The following is a 12,519-nucleotide window of genomic DNA, read 5'->3' on the forward strand; positions in this document are numbered from 1 at the left end:
TCTGATTCAACCAGTTTAGCTTGTCAATTACATTATGCAGCGTGTAAAGAGTCCAACGATCAAGAAATGAGCCATTGATGACTAAAAGCTTCCAGTGGTTTGACGAGTTAACGAGAGGTTAACGAGACACATTGGATTACATTCCCCCCCCCCCCCCTTTGCAAGTCCAAAATGAAACCCAAAAATGTTCCCATCTTAAACTTTGTCTCTTTTATAGCTCCTGTGAAGAGTTTTCGTTTGCTTATTAGGGCTTCCATCCACTCGGACAAAACTCCTGAAAAAAACTCTGTGTGAACGCACACAGTCACATTTTTCACTCTGACTTTATCAATCAATCAATCAATTTTTATTTGTATAGCGTCAACTCATAACAAGTGTTATCTCGAGACGCTTTACAAGAAGCAGGTAAAAGACCTTACTCATTCTTATGTTACAAAAGAGCAGGTAAAAAGACCTGACTTATTGCTATGTTACAAAGATCCGGCCTATCCATCATGAGCACTTTAGCAAAGCAGCAAAAGTTACAGTGGTAAGAAAAAACTGCCTTATTAAAAGGCAGAAATCTTCGGCCGGATCCCCGGCTCATGACGAAACAGTCTTCACAGGTCTAGATGGCCTAAGATGCAGGAAGAGGGATAGAGAGCAAGAGGGTGGGGGGAGGTAGACCGTCCATCAGCAATCCGGTGGGGAGTTGGTGTGGGGGGCTGTGGGGGGCTGTGGGGGGGGTTTCTCCTGCCAGCTCCCTGGTATTTTTCCCCGCAAAAGGTTGGATGGGAGAATTAGTGTCAGACAACAGATACACTTTATGTGAAAGACAGTTGACTTCACAAAGTTACTTTTTCCTCCTAGCAATGTCCTAAAAAGTGTGTGTGAAGTCAAGTCGATGAAGTCTCAGACTATTTTGGGATTGTGTGGTTAGCAGGTAAAAGTCTAGATGAGCTTTGGGTGAAAATAAATGTGGTCATTTTCATTCACACATGCAGCCCATCTTAAATCTACAGGCCTTTTTGTGTTTATTGTGAGAACCCCTAAAGACTCTGGAAATTCCCTGTGCCCACGGTTATGGAACGAACGTATATTAAACCATCCAAACACTCCCGGGATGTGTAGGGCATGTGTGAACTTGTACGAAAACTTTTCTTTTATGTCCGACCTCCTCCCGTGGCAGTCAGTTAACTGCTCTGGTTTAATAAAAGGGCTGACTGTGGTTCTCTTTACAAAACCTCAGAGAGGCTGAATTCTGCCCTTCATCTCGTTTCTTCTCGTCTTATTTCATTCAGATTCAGTCTTCTGCATATTCAGAGAGCGTTGGTCGTTCCTTTTCTTTTAAGCCTTAAAGCTCAAAGGCTCAAAATCTTGTTTCAGCGACAACACCCCTTTGCATTCAGGGAGGAGGGTGTAGGTGTATTTGATCTTGTTTTTGAGTTCTTTCTACTAGAATGTGTTGTTGCATGCGCCACCTTTGACCTACATGGCAGGTTTATCGTCCAGTCCAGTTTCACTCCTCTCTGAGCCTTTGTCATGTGACCTTATCCCAGCCTCATAATTGGCCCACATGTGCTGACCTTATTAAAGCTACCTCGGTTTTATAATGGCTTTTAGCACCAGCCGCAGTCGGTCTAATGCCAATCGGGGCATTAGCACTAGTCTGTATTTACACCTGAGATCCAAACAGATACAGCGCTCCCCATTACACACCACCTTAATGCTAATCTGTCCTAATAGATTTAACATTGATCTGTGAGGCCGTAAAGCGGTTAGCGAGGTTCATAAAAGGTCACAGAAAAGAGCTGCTTCTATGACTAAGTGGTCTCATTCTAATGATCTCATCCTATACTTTTGTTTTGTTGATGCCCGGAGCATAGAGTGCTTTTATAAGAGCAGACATGACTTTCTTATCATTTCCTGAATAGAGACAGGGCACAAAGGTTCACACCCCGATGAGCATCACAAAATATGCTTTTTGAAATGAAATATAGAAGAAAAAAAAAAAGAATATTTTAATTCCTTTTAGCCTAACATAGAAGATAGGGTTTACTGACAACCAGTGGCTCCTGGTCAATAGAGAGCGCTATAGGGCCACCCCATCAATTCTCACAAGTTGAATGACAGACCGTTAAAGGTGTAATATGTGAAATGTTAACGATAAAATCCCAAATTAATTTAAAACTGCCCTAAATGTACTGTATGTTATCTTGTTGAGTACTTATATCAGCTCAGATATTTCCAACAGTTATCAAAGCCAGAGAAATCCTTTATTTTATAGTTGTGCCATGACAGGTGTGACATGTTCGTTGTTGCCATGGAAACACAAGATGTTGTGTTAAAGACCATTACTTAAAGATATTTTACTTTTTGTTTTTGGGCTTTTTTCCTTTATTTGATAGGACAGTGGATGGAGTGTGAGACCTGGGAGTGAGAGTGGGGAACGACATGCCGAGAAAGGAGCCCCAGGCCGGACTTGAACCCAGGCCGCCCGCTTGGAGGACTACAGCCTCGGTGTATGGGGCGCGACCGAACTGCATGGCCTTCTGCAGCCCATGTCCGAAGATGTTTTTCACAGTTGTTTCAGTAGCTCTTGAGTTGTAACCACTTATACATGTAATCATTAGTGTGACCTTTGACTGCTTTGAAGGCCGCCATCTTGCATGAATTGGTGCACAATGAATCCTGGGAAACGTAGGACGCATTTGATGGAGCCTACAAATAATCTGAAAATGTTACATAATCATTTCTTCATTATGACTTTATCTGAACACTCTCAGGCTCTCCAGCTGAGTATTATTGAGAATTTAATACGATGCTTACAATATGACAGGCGGTTGGTCTCCTGCAAGTCTAAGTGAAAAGCTTTTGTGTGTGTGTGTGTGTGTGTGTGTGTGTGTGTGTGTGTGTGTGTGTGTGTGTCTGTGTGTGTATGCATCCCCTCATGCTCTAGACTCATGAAGTTAAGTCCAGGAGCCAGAGCTTAGTTCAGTCTGATTCACACTGATCCTATTGGTAGTTACGCAAAAGCCAGACTAAAACACACACACACACACACACACACACACACACACTGAAAGGCATGCGTTTTGTAATGTCAGACAGGTATGTGTATGAAAGTGTGTTGACATGTGCACCTACATTTCTGAGTGTGTGTTTGTGTGTTTGTGTGTTTGTGTGAGTGTGTGTTTGTGTGAGTGTGTGTGTTTGTGTGAGTGTGTGTTTGTGTGTTTGTGTGAGTGTGTGTTTGTGTGTTTGTGTGAGTGTGTGTTTGTGTGTTAGTGTGTTTCTGTGAGTGTGTGTTTGTGTGTTTGTGTGTTTGTGTGTTAGTGTGTTAGTGTGTTTCTGTGAGTGTGTGTTTGTGTGTTTGTGTGTTTGTGTGTTTGTGTGTTTGTGTGTTAGTGTGTTAGTGTGTTTCTGTGAGTGTGTGTTTGTGTGTTTGTGTGTTTGTGTGTGTAGTTGGGCAGGTGGGAGCAATGCTGGAACCATAAGCCTCTTGTGTTGAATCTATCAGTGTTGAATAACTTAGTTAGAGTAAATCTTCTTAGTGGGCTCTCTCACCCACAGCCGCCACCTCTCCCCATTAGTTCGTCTTCTCATGTCTTTCTCCCACCGTCCTCTTCTTCATCTGTTTGCCCCGCTCCCCCTCTTCACCCACAGTCTAGCCCATATTTAACCTTTAGAACCGCACTGATATACACAAACTAAACCAACAAATGAAACCACACACACACACACACACACACACACACACATCTTTCAAAGCTTGTGATCATAAAGGAGGACGACGACGACAGGAATTGATGCAAAGTTGAAGGCAGGATATTGGTATGCCTTGCCTCCACATAGGCAGGCCAGCCAAAGGAGGCAGTACCAGAGTAGTATATAATGTCAGAATCAGGAGGGCAGAAGAGCACTGTGTGTGTGTGTGTGTGTGTGTGTGTGTGTGTGTGTGTGTGTGTGTGTAGGTGAAGCTCCCTCTGTTTGCAGGCCGTGCCGACACACTAAACACTGAAACACCAATATTTTGGTTTCCACAGCATCCTCCTTATGTCACGTCTTGCCTCCTGAGACATCACTACCTCTTGGACAGAGACAATTTGAATCTGCGTATGACCTGTGAAACTCAAAGGGTGCACTCACACTAGGTTGAAGTTGCTAAACGCACGGTGACCTCTTGTACGTAACATCATGATACAACTCGTGCATGGCTTTACGTGATCAAGAAGCATCATCATTTTTGCAAGACAGGCGGACTAAAATTCAAATATAAAACTCTGGGACTTCCCAATGGACGGCTGGGATCGATTATCATTCATGTTCACATTGTGTCGCTGTGCTTGTGCTTGTGCATGAGCAACTTTACCATGACTAAGCTGTGCCAGGGCTTAGGAAGTGTACCGTGCTTAAGCATTAAACGGAGGACTCACACGGCTCAAACAAACTGGACACCCTAATAAGAGGCTGTTTACACCTTGCATTAACATCAGTCCTAGGTGATCTGATGACAAGGTAAACAGACTTCATGCAAGGTGTGAACGCACCCCAATGAGTCCTGAGGACGATTGAGATCTGACAGCTCAAAGAGGCGGTCTTGCATGTAAATGTTAAAGCACCCTTGGTAGCATTCTGGACTCCACCCCTCAACTGGGGTAACAACGCTGCCTCTCACTTGGTTTTAAATAAGGATGCATTTAGTCCTTTGCAACAGGCAGGCGCTTATTTACATGTGAGGCAGGGAAGTGAGTTCTGATCTCAATGTGAGAAAAAAGGCTTTAGACTTTGTTTTGCTAAATCTGTGCTAATACAAACCCGGCCGCCCTGACGTAACTTGTGGGGATTCCGTGCTTTACTCAAGGACACGTCTGCAGTGTGGACGCCTGTGTCATGAGGGCCATAACCCTCTTTGTTCTCACTTAACCACCTGATTGGCCTTAAAGGCCACATGCTCCAAGCCAACGCCACCTCAACTGAGAGGCCTGGTTTGCTAAATACGTAAGAGGCCTGTTAGAGGTTCATACAGTAGATGTGCACGAGTAGCTTTACGTGCGTGTGCGCGCGCGCGTGAGTGCGAGAGAGCGCACACACACTGAAGCGTCTTCTATCTTTATCGCTTCTCTCAATGTGTATAAGAGCTCAGTTGTGGTTTAACAGTATTAGTGCTTACTTAAAGGGTCGCAAGAGTCTCAGTGTCTAAGCCTGTCTCTTGGATTAGCACGACAGCCGAGGAGAGCCTGCACACACACACACACACACACACACACACACACACACACACACACACACACACACACACACACACACTCTTCTATTTGCATTTCTTTGTATATGCACCCACACATACACACACTTGTATTTGCATTCCCATGGCCATAACAAGCCTTTGATTATCAGTCGTGGTGGGTATGTCCCCCAAGCCTGTTTGCATGGCTGTTAAACAAACTGGCTGCTGGAGTATCTAGAGAGCTATCTTTGTTCCCTATTTCACACAAAGGGCAAGCCATGAATAGCTCGCATGCACACGTTATTGTCTGATAGCGTTGCGTTTGAAAACACACACCTAATGACCAATGAATACACTTCCTTCCTGACACACACACACACACACCTACATGAATTCCTTGCTTGATCACACAAAACGCAGATTTGACATTTTTACATGATGGTGCACGCGCATGCAAACACACATCATCAACAAAGGGAATGCATTTTAAAGGCGGTGTCATCTGAAATTCAAAAGGCTGCAGAAGGAGATCAACTTCATCTTTCATTGCACACTCTGCACAAAAGGATTTCGTGTTCTTTTTTTTTTTTTGCAGCCGAGCAACTTGGCAGCTACAATTCCGCTTTCTGTTTTATCCTTGTTAAAGTGAGGAGGAAAACTAGAGGAGAGTGCTTCAAAAAGAATAGACAGATCAAACATGCGCATCAAAAAGGCGGATCAGAATACCCCAGTGGAATAAAGTTTGACTCTGCTTTGGACTTTGAACATCACTCGCTGCTGTAAAACCATGAGATACTGTATGGAATAACACGGATGTGCGAGGCGCTACAAAGCAGCCAGAGAGCATTTTAAGACAAAAACAGAGCCCTCGGCTTTTTGATCTCAGATGTTCTCAAGATCGCACGCGACCCGGGTACTTTGTGGAGCATTTTATCTTAAGCACTTAACACGACGGTAAATGTAAAAACTTTAACTGTGATCGTTTCAGGTCAATTTAACAGATTTAATAGCTATACTGTGGAGGACCGTGTGCCCGTTCTTCTGCAGCACACTCCTTTACAGCGGCAGGATGATTTATTTGGAAATGTTTGCAGTACACAAACAATTTTGGTAAAGAGGCAAAAACAGTTTAACTGATTCATAATCGTTCTAACAGATGTGTTTCTAAGAGGGCCTATGGCAAGGTGTTGTACTTGTGGATGGCAGGCAGTGAAAAGGAATGACACATGCTTCCTTAGGCCAATCAGGGACCTTGACTCAGGTGGAATCAAACTCACCTCACCTGGAGTCAGAAGCCCTTTTCAAACTGAAACGACCAAACTAAGCTCGTATCAGCTGTCATTACGTCTTTGTACGTTCATATTGAGTCCGCGCTGGCATAACATTGGTGTCAGAGTCTGTGAATTCAAATTGGGTTTTGATGTTGCAGAAGCACGACACGGCGGGAGCTCCACGCACACACACACACACACGCACACACACACACACACACACACACACACACACACACACACACACACACACACACACACACACAGTGCTGCACTTCCCTGCTGGCTCTGCTGATCCTGTCTCTGTAATGTCTCTGTTACCTCACAATCGGTACAGAGGGGAGATCACGTTCGTCCCCCAATCAAGCCTCTGTGACATTCAGATTGAAGGTGAAACATCACAGGGACATAAATAATACGTCTGAATAGCGTTATGAAGGGTACACTACCTGAAGGTTACCCAGGCCAAGATACACGTACCCCCCCCCCCCCCCCCCCCCCATGTTGAGCGTCTACCACTCTCAACAACTCAACGAATGTCGTGAAATGCTCCCCACCTATTGGCACGAAGGACTTCTTCAACATCTCGTCCTGTGTATTTGATTTCTCAAGTATGACTTCAACTAGGAGATTAGAATTTACAGCTTCTTTTAGGATTTTTTTATTTGTTGTTACGAAGCAGATTGGCAGCTGATGCCCCTTTATGATCTAAAAAGCTACAAGACTAGAAGAGAAACAATCTAATCTTCATACATATATATATAAATATATATCTTGCTGAGTTTGTTGTTCACATGCACCTCACAGAGGGAGATGAACCCTGCAAGAAAAAGCAACGCCATGATGACTACATTTTTGCCTTCTTATCAATGCTACATGTAGCGCGACATATTTACCAAATCAACGAAAGACTGTCAAACAAACATGCAGGCAGGAAGAAAAAAGTACAAAGCAGCTTTATTACGTGCACGAAGATTGCACCAGTCGCATTACATAAACGGAATCAACCAATCACACTCGCTTGCAGGGAATTGCCCTATATGTTGCCTGCTGCCTGCACTGACGTCTTGTGGACATTTTTATTAGGAGGCTGATAGAAAAACTACAAAGGTTGGGTTAAAAAATCCACACCTGCAGCTTATCCTGAACTATTCAGGAGTTTGGGGGATTTTAACACACACTCGCTCGAAGCTACAGGCTCCAGCCAATACAGTCTCTTAAATGGTTTTACACTGGGTTGTTTTTGGTCTGAAGGTCAGTCATGCCCCATTAGAGGGGATTAGAGGACATTGGTTAAGTTCAGAATCCAGAGCAAACACAACTCACATCATTCACCCCACTCCTTTTATTTCACGAGGAACAAGAGTCCACTTTTTCAATTCCCCGGGTAAACACCATACACGGGAAAATGAAAACATGAACCCATTTCAAATCCTTTTTTCTTCTGAGAAAAAACCCTTCGTTAACTACTCTGTTACAGCAGCACAACTTTGTCACCATTACAAATTGAGAGCAGATTTGTCCATTTTCACCGACATGCACTATAGTTCAAGCCAACAGTAACCTCAAAGTCACGTCCTGTCTGCAGGATCAGATGTGGCCAGATGTGGTTTGTGCTAATCGTCCAATAACGGCCTCAGAGCTACATGATGTCTTCATTAGAATTCATTTTTCAGCGTTTAAAGTGATTTGCTGTGTCTTATCCCCTGTGATGAATACCATAAGCCATGCTCTCCACACACAACTCTTTGAACTCAAGTGTGTGTGTGTGTGTGTGTGTGTGTGTGGTTTGATTAGACAGCCTGTTGCTCCAACCATCTGCTGTAGATCATGCCTCTCTGACTACAACTACACACATGTTTGGATACAGAAAAACAGCCAAAACCTCTCAAAAAACATCCTTGTGATCTATACTCTTCAATCTCTGCTGACAATATTTATCGCTGGTTCAGTTTGTTGTCTTTGCGATCAGAAGTGTAGGCGGACGTCCTTGTGGCTTGGGTCCAAGGTAAACAACCCACACAAACATACACATTGTGGGTTTGCAAGCTTGTCTCGATCCGTCGCCCCGTTCCTTCCGTGGTTCCTATAGGACTCGACTACAACAGGAAAAGCCATGAAATGAAAAGAAGGCACAGAGCGAGGAGAGTGAAGACGCGCGTATATGGTAGAGTAATATATAATGTAACAAAGCAGAGTGAGACAGAGGAGGAGGTGAGCAGGTCTGTTGCGGGCCGAAGCACATCTGGAGCTGATTGTCTCCGCAGCTCACCATGCTGCCTTTGATACGACTCGGCTCACAGCTGGACCTGATCAAAAACTGGAGGTTTTGTGGTGTGCGGGGTTATGTTTGTGTGTGTCTGTGTGTGTGGGTTTATAAGTGTTTTCAAGTTTTTATGTGTGCTTTTTCGCCTCACACTGTGTCACTTCCACATCGTCTGGCTGCACCCCCCTCAACACACACACACACACACACACACACACACACATCTAAACCTTCACACACAGTGCTGCACATGTTTTCCATTTAGGTTTTAATTTCCCTCCTTCTCCCCTTTTCCTTTCGTCTGTTTAAACAGCCGGCAAGCTGCCTGTAAAAGCCCTGATCTGTTTACATGATGGGCTGCCTGGTGCTAGGCTGTTTAATGCACAGTCATAAATTATACAAGAACTCTGCAAACTGGGAATGAACACCATACTGCGGCTTTAACAAAATGCCAAAAAACCTGTTTCACATAGCTTAGATCTGGGACACCCTGAAACCATAGAAGAGGAGAATTTTATCCCACATTCAAGAGGAGAACCGTTACAGTTTTAAGGAGGAAAATCCCCTGATGTACACGTTTAGTAACACATTGGACATAGAGGGTATCAGATTGATTTTTCCACTATAATGTCATTTCATGTAAAGCAACACATTCCCTTGCTTCCTGGAAAAATCTTGTTTGAGTGCACTTCACAGCACTCTTGATAATGTACATAAAACATGAGTGTTGTGGATGATATGATAATCAATGAAACACTTTCTGTGACTCTTATCACCCCGCACTACACTGTAAAAATATTCAGTCCTGAAACTTAGAATTCCTTGTCAGTTTAACTCAAAGTACTTCATATTTTGTGTTCATGTGCTTTTTGCATTCATTGGATAGGACAAATGTTAGGGGGAGAGAGCGGGGGACGACCCGCAGCAAAGGGCAGAGGTCGGATTCAAACCCACGGTGACTGCGAGGAGGACTAAAGCCTTCGTACACGGGGTTGCGTGACTTAACCAGTAGGCCATCCGACGCCCTGTGTTCATGTCATTTTAACTTATTTGAAGTTTTCCAATTTACAAAGGGATTTAATTGTAATCAAGATCATGAGTCAAAAGGATGAAACTTCAAATAAAGTTGACAAAATGTAAACACATGATCAAGATAAAGATGAACGTGGAGGCTGCATGGAGCGGTGGTTCCTGTTGTCACCTTACAGTCAGAAGGTCCATCTCGCTTCAGAATGAAAAGGAAGCATTGTGAGGACTAAACGACTACATTTAAAATAAAGTTAAGTTCAAAGAATAAAAAGTTGGGTTTAACTGGATTTTTGAAATGATAAAAAATGTAGCTCAACTTATCATCTTAAATCAGTAAATTTAAAATGATGAGACACTGACTTATTTGACTTCAAACTATTTTATTTTTTTGTTGTTGTATATTTTTTTTACAGTGTATTGAAAAGTCCCTCCAAATCTGCTGTGAATCATAAACATGGAAAAACATTCACAAAGCTGATTGTGCCTCAGACTTTCTCCTGACCCTTTAACACAGTTATCCCTTCAGGGATCAGGAGGGGAAATTGAGGCTAAATTGGCCTCAGGTCAGCTCAGAACCCACGACGATACAAAGATAAAACCACAACGAGGAAAGAAACACACACACGCACAGAGGAAGCCCGACAGGGATCTTTTAAAAACAGTTGAGGATATCTGGATACCCCCTGTGTTTGTCCCTCTCCTTCTTCCTGGATCTTATCCTATCTCCCTCTATCCCATTTTTCAAGCCCGGTGCGGTTTCGGCAGACGGCTGTTCACCATGAGTCTGGTTTTGCCCGAGCTTTCTGCCTCTTGGAGGGAAGTTTCTACTTGCCTCTGTAACTTTGCTAAATGTTGTTAAGTGTTGTGATCATGATGGATTAACGTTGGTTGGTACCCAGCAGGCTCTATGAAATATAAACAACAGTGGCGGTCAACAAAGGTGATTTTGAGGAAATCTCCTTTGTGTGTTTTTGTATGACATTAAAGATACCAATGTAAATAAAATAAGGTCAGCTTGTTTAAATATGAAAGGTTCCTTTTAAATATTGCCCTGGAGGTCAGCTGATCCCCTTTCTATCTGCTTCCAATACGATTTCCCCTCCTGTGTTTACTGAGGTGTTTCCTGCTCTCTGATCGCACTGATGATCCTGATAAGTGACGTCCAGCTTTAAACCATGGTCACATGTGTTATCTCCATCGTGATGCTTCAGTTTGCTCGGCGATAACTCTCTGAAGGCTTGAAACCCGACACCGTGGTGATGATGTCATCCATAAACCAACGCTGAGCACAGAGACTCAGAGCATGCAGGGCTGCAGTGATTTACTGAAGGTATGGGAGGAGGTTTGGAGGAAAAGGTTCATACCTGTAGGCAGAGTCATAAAAATCCAAACGAGGTTACGTAGAGTTCACAGCCACTGAAGTTTACGAACACGTTCTCACTGAGTTTAAGCTCACAAACGTGTGTAAAATTAAACGTCTGAATCTGATCAGCCTTGAAGCTCAGGTTTCTAGTCTTATACTCACATAACTTCTAAAGACTGATTTTTAAATCCTTCTTTTTTTAATTGCACCTCCTTTTCCTCAACGAAATCTTAAGTACTGCAAATATTTCATTTCAAAACTTCAACACAGCTGCCGTCTTTTTTCTCTCTCTTGTAGGTTTCTACTTAATGTACTTCCACTCTGACATTGTCCCTTGTTTTCAAGTGGACCCCCTGAGTCCTTTAGGACCTCTGGGGGAATCGAGTAAACCTCAACCCCTCAGCTGTGCTGTACTTTACCTTTTCATACGGATATGTTTAAAAATCATATTTACACTTTTTTTTTTTAAAGATTTATTTTTGGGCTTTTTATGCCTTTAATTGAGAGATAGGACAGTGGATAGAGTCGGACATCAGGGAGAGAGAGTGGGGAATGACATGCAGGAAGGAGGCCACAGGTGGGATGTGAACCCGGGCCGCCCGCTTGAGACGACAGCCTCCATACATGGGGCGTGCACACTAACCACTGCGCCACCAGTACCCCCATATTTACACTTTTAATATGTTTATTTATCCATCCATTAATTTATTTCTCAATGATATATGCTGTAAGATCCCACATCACACGGGTTTGAGGATGCATTCAAATTACATTCATGATAATGTCACAATACATTCTATATAGAAATACAAATCGTTAACTGGAGACTGGACTCTGAGATACTGTAACGTAGATCAATGGTTCTCAACTGGTCGAGCCTCAGGACCCACAACAGACTCCTTCATGAAAAATCGCGTCCCAAATGTCAGATGTTTTTCAATTAATCAGATTGTATTTGATAACAAAGTTTGCAGTTTGGACCTCAGATGGTACAACGCGTGATAGAACAAAGAAACTGAACTAAACAATGTTGTTTAAAAAAAAAGCGCTTCACACAATTTTGGACACAATTTTGTATCCAGCCACACATTCGCGACCCACTGAAAATGGCTCCGCGACCCACTTTTTGATCCTGACCCACCAGTTGAGAACCACTGACATAGATAATACACACAACTAGTTTGACGTCACATTGAAAATGCTACCTCAACCTAACATCACAGGCAAAGCAGTTAGTGGTTAGCGAGGTGGCTACCAACACCGTGCCCACCTGTCAGTGAAGTCAGCCAAACCTCTGTTTATAAAACTCTTCAAAACAGGTGAGCTATAAAAACTCTCACTCCATGTTCAGTTTTATACCAAATCATGATTTATTCAGATC

The sequence above is a fragment of the Labrus mixtus genome, chromosome 5 (assembly GCF_963584025.1).
Source record: "Labrus mixtus chromosome 5, fLabMix1.1, whole genome shotgun sequence".
Classification (NCBI taxonomy): Eukaryota; Metazoa; Chordata; class Actinopteri; order Labriformes; family Labridae; genus Labrus; species Labrus mixtus.